Genomic DNA, 5,548 nt, shown 5'->3' with positions numbered 1-5,548 from the left:
GCAGGTCAGATAATAATTTAATCGGCTCTAATTAAACAACAACTTCAGATTTGATGCGCAAAATGTAGCATCCATGCTAGCTCTGTAAACAAACAAGCCGACTGATGAGATGTCACGTCTCTTACTGCGCATGCGTGCCACATCAGTGCTGTGTTGCGTTCACACACGGGTCTGATGCAGGTCACATTTAAAATGTAATGTGAACGTTCACACAAAAAAATCAGATTTTTTCAAAAAATCGGAACTGAGCATTAAGACCTGCAGTGTGAACGTAGCCTTAGTCTCATGCCAAGTCCTGGAATATATGTAATATACTTTAGCTGCCACGCCAGCCTTTTGTTTTTGAATAATAAAGCAGTTTTGGCACCTTTTTCGACCTTAATCGTTCAGTTCTGCATCTGAGGTTCAAACCATCCAAGCCAATTGTGACAATGACATTTTTATAAGATCAGTTAAATTCACTTATAAAAGGAAACAGTATTCCTTGTGGAAATATATATTGCCCACCACCTTGGATGCAGAAGTTTTAAACAGAGCTCTCACTGTATGTGACCTGTTAGCCTTCAGAGCACACTAAGGATCAGTCTTGGTTACTTCCACGAAGATTAACTGAGTTTTTGTGTTTGTTAAAATTGAGGAGCTGCATTAGCCATTWTAAATTAGATAAACTCCAACATTTACTCTGTTGTTGATGTAAACTATGTAAGTATTTTCTGTGTTTCAATAAACTCTACATACTGGTTAATTCCTTTGTTTCTCTCTAACAGATAAACAAAGAAGCACACACACCRACAAGCACACACAAAAGCAGGTGACACATGTTCTGTTTTACCAAAAATGAAAGAAATTAGTTCTTACAGAATGAACATAAATTCATCCCTCTGTCTTCCCTCTTCGTCTTGGCAGGATTTTCCAGCTGTGAGCGGGGACTTCATGGATTCTCCGTACAACGGCAACGCGTCCCTGCAGACGTCCACGTCCAACCTCAACGCCAGCTACTCACGACCCTCAGAAGCTGAGGATGATGGGAAAGTGTCCAGTGACACCATTTGGCTGTGGATTGCTGTGCTGGCGACCATCGGCAACATCGTGGTGGTGGCGGTGGTCTGCGCCTGCGCCTTCTGACACGGCTGAAACTTCAGGCGTCAAACATGAAACAATCTTGTACATTATAAAACTGTAAAAGGCCTCTTTTTAAAGTGAAAACAGAACAACTAGTTTTTAAGGCGTGTTAGAGTTTTGTAAAGATTTTGCATGTTTTTCACTAAAACGGCAGACTTTATGAAACAAATTGATTAAAACTCAAGTAGAAAAGCACAAAACTTTTAGTTTAAGCTGCTCAAAAAGGAACCATTTGCTCAGTTGTACTATGCAATAACTTACAGTAACAAAAGCAACAGTTACCAAAAGTAACCTAAAATATCATGTAAGATTATGAACACCAAATTTAAAGGGGATATTTCATTCAAAATCGACATTTTGAGCTATATATSTTGTTATAATGTCATTCCCTCATCAAAAATCAGACCACACTTTACTCATTCACGCATGTTTGAGAAATCCTTGAAACTTCTGCAGTGGACATGTGGAGCTGCCTGAACACCTGCTGGTACAAAGCACCACCCATTCCCTGGAGCTCAGTCTGCAGCCGAGCTCCCGTTCAAAAGAACACCCCTCTCCTGAAGCATTGTGAAAATGTGCTGAAGTGGGAGTGTCTGAAACAGTAGGAGGTTCTTGAAGAGAGAAGCCGATTTCAAGGTATTCAGACAGGCTGTGATGCAAATTTATTTTTGATATATACAGCATTTTCATAACAACTGAAGGTAACGTAGTTACAGGATTGTGGTATAGATTTGAACTATGTGCTTGGGAAATACACAATACTTTAAACAAAGAGTGCAACACATAGTTTTCTACATTTTACACTAAAACACTAAGAATAAATTTGTGTTTTTATACTTAAAGATATAGCTTACTTACAAAAATAAAAAAAGGTTGTAAAAACACTAAACCTAAGCGAGTAATGTTAGATTGCTTGTACTGAACATTAATGTCACCTTAAATTGGAAGCCAAAATCATTCATAACATTTCATCCCTGTTTAATAGAAAGTTATGTTATAAATAAGTATTTATTTGTTACTTTGTGTTTAAAGCTATTAAAAGTATGACCCAGATTGACCCAGATTAAAGCTTGTTTTATTCTCTGTGAGTGTCTGAGGCCACTGCGACAGTTGTCCTTTGCTTTGCCCTTTAAAGCTTAAAACCACTCAGTCACAGTTATTTTCTATTTTAGGCTACAGGAGAACAGTGAATTAACATTTTCAAAAGAGCACAGGTCCTTCGGCAAAATGTAACTTTTGGGTTTTGTTTGTGTTGGTTAACTGCCTGAACATGCCTCTGCCTCAGAGGTCAGCAGGTTCTACACGCCAGGACTGTGTTATATAAACTTGATGGTTAAAACACAGGCTCAGCCGAGGTCAGCTCAGACCCAAGTCTCTAAAACCAGGATGAGATCCTCCTCTGTGGTTGCTCATTAAGATACCCTGGTCTTCTTTTCATTGTGCTTCTGTTTGCTGCATGTCATTCAGGATGTCACTGCTGTTCTGTCTGCTGCTCTGACTCCCCCTGCAGGGCAGGAATAGTTTGTTGCATGGGAGGGTAATCATGTAATCACCTGTGTGTGTGTGTGCACAGCTTTGTTTGTATGTTAGCAAAATATCTCATTGAAACTCTCAGAAAGTAATCATCAGGTGAATGTTTGCATCTGATTAGCTTTTGGAGTCAACTCAGTTCAAGATGGCCACCAGAGACCATAAACCTTAGCAAACACATAAATGGATATAACCCAATCTATATGAAAAAAAAAAGTCCAGCTAGAGTTGTGTGTGGTTGTAGCTGAGAGTCGTTTATGACGTACTTGGAGCATTAAATGTTGCACAGCAGCACTGATTAAAACTTTGGTGATAGAGTTGGCATCAGTTTTGTTTGTTAGCAAAATATCTGATGACCTACAGGAGGAACTTAGTGAATCAACATCTGCAGCTGAATAATATTTAAAGATCAAGATGGCTGCCACAGCTGCTTGATCTAAGCAAACCCAAAAATGACTATACCTGTGCCAGTTTTACAGATGTGGAGCTGTGGTTTGGTGTGGTAGTAGCTGAGACTGTGACACAAAATCTTTGTTTGAAACATTGGCATGCAAGGAGGCAGGTGATCTCCATTCCTTCCAGGACTGCTAGTTTCATTTGAAGGACTGCATCACTTTTGTTTGAAAATGATGGTGTAAACTCAATATTTACTTTCTGCCTTTGTTGGTTTTTATGCTGTTAACTGAGGGATGTTCTCATAAAGCTGCTCTGTTTAAAATAATTGATCCAACACTTCTGCTTTAAAACAGTGTTGGGTCTTTCATAAACTCTAGATACGTTTACTTGTCTTTGTTCCAGAAAAAAAAAATGTACCAAAAGTAGCTGTGAGGAGGGTCGGTGAAGAGCGAATCTTGTTTTTCTTTTGGCTATTATTATCTTAGGATGATCTGCTTTTGAGAAAACTAGTCCTCGTTCAAAAGGCGAGTTGTTTGATAAAAATGCTCAGGCTCAGTTGATCAGTGACTTGTTGAAATTTAACAAGCAGAAGTCTTTTTCCTCTTTGTCAGGCCTTCTTCCCCCTCATTATTAAAATGAATGCAGCATTAATATGAGTGGCTTTCAGTTCTGTCCAAATTACTGAGATTATTAGTTAGGACATTTAGTGTTCATCAAGCTGATAGAGAAGAATGAAACAAAGAGGCAGAGGTGGGAGATGAAGATAAATATATGAAGCATGATCAGGTCAGAACAGATGAAAAATGAGAATAAACTGAAAAAGATCTGAAGAGTCAAGTAACTTCAAACTAGTGGTATTTTACTCAAAGCCCCACTTTCTTACTTCCAAGTCAAACTGAAAAACTTTTACAATAATGATTTTGGTGAATAAACAATAAAATATCACATTTACATTTACCCACTATAGTTTGCCTGATAGAAAATAAACTATGATACAGTGAAAAAATATGTTTTCTTTTGTTTGAGGATTCAAGCCAGAATCATATTAAAGAGTCAGAGATTGTATATGTTTCTGCAAATTTTGCATCACCCAAATTTGATCATTTGTGTTTGTTTTAGTAAAAGAACCCTGATAAAAAAAAACATGTTAAAATGTTAAAACCATCAGTGGAGCTGGTTTTTACTACATTAGTTATATTACAAATAGAAGAAAGTTGTCAAAAACTGCAAATATTCTGCAAAATAAGCCTTCTCATTATTTTTTTCCTTCTATTTATTCTTTTATTTTAACTCACTGATCTTTTTGGAGAAGAGATTTTGAGTGAAAACAGTAAAAAAGTTTTTCTTGTTTTGCTAAAAACAATGCAGCTCCAAAAAAAGAATTCTGGATCCAATTTTCTGCTGTGTGACGATGTAAAAAGCAAACAAGGGAGGTTTAAATTCCACATCTTGATGGAGGTTTGTGTCTGAAATCTTACAGGAGGAGAAAATGAAAAAAAAATCTGATGATGAGGATAATCCACATGTGAAAAACAAATGTTTAAATAAGGCTTTCTTTTGTTTCTTTTGAGAAAATATGACCTTTCAAATTTTGCTTTTTGACATGTTTGTACTGTGATAAATTGACAGATGATTTTTTTCTTAAAATGAAAGTGTAATTTCTGCTGCTTTATTTCACTGAGCTGCTAAGATGAAGTATGTTTCTTTTTCCTCTTCTGAAGACAAGAAACGCTTTGACTCACTTCTGACCAGACTGTGGTCCGACATGATGCCAGGATCAACAAATCATGTCTTTGTCTCGTCTCTGCACAAGTTATGAGCCAAGAAAAAAAGCTGCTCAGCATTTTGATGCGAGAGAAGAAGAAGAAAACATAAAGCGGGTCGATGAATGACAGTCAGTTCATCACCATCATCATTTTATCAGTCAGAAGTCAAATAAAACTCAGCCTGGGTCAGCAGGAAGTGATTACTACCAAATATTGTTCTGCAAAACCGAATAAAACCAGCATCATTCTGTTCAAACCTTGAAAATGGGTGAATAAGAGTAAAATGTTACTTTTTATTTAATGCGTTGGCATCAGATTCATTTATTAATCTGGAAAATTTCCAGAAAATCACGTGGAAAAACTACTTTTTGCATATGAATGACAAATAATGTTTTAACAACCACACAAATTATAATAGTTTTAAAGATCTCAGATAATAAAATGACTCTGAATTGCAGGCAGGCTCAGAGCACCACTCACAGGTTCAGAGATGTCATTGTAAACTGCACCAGACAAGCCAATGTAATGGTGATTTATTGCTGTTAATTATGTCCTCGTTACTAAAGATTCATTTGACTTTGCTTAGCAAGAAAGAAACGTCTGATTTAAAGTGATCACTCCTCATGTCTCTGTGAATCAAAAGCAAAAGGAGGCCATTTCAGAAAGTAAAATATAATATAATATAATATAATATAGGCCCTGTGATGGACTTGCGACCTGTCCAGGGTGTACCC

The sequence above is a fragment of the Austrofundulus limnaeus genome, unplaced genomic scaffold (assembly GCF_001266775.1).
Source record: "Austrofundulus limnaeus strain Quisiro unplaced genomic scaffold, Austrofundulus_limnaeus-1.0 Scaffold109, whole genome shotgun sequence".
Classification (NCBI taxonomy): Eukaryota; Metazoa; Chordata; class Actinopteri; order Cyprinodontiformes; family Rivulidae; genus Austrofundulus; species Austrofundulus limnaeus.
This window is presented reverse-complemented; position numbering follows the sequence as displayed.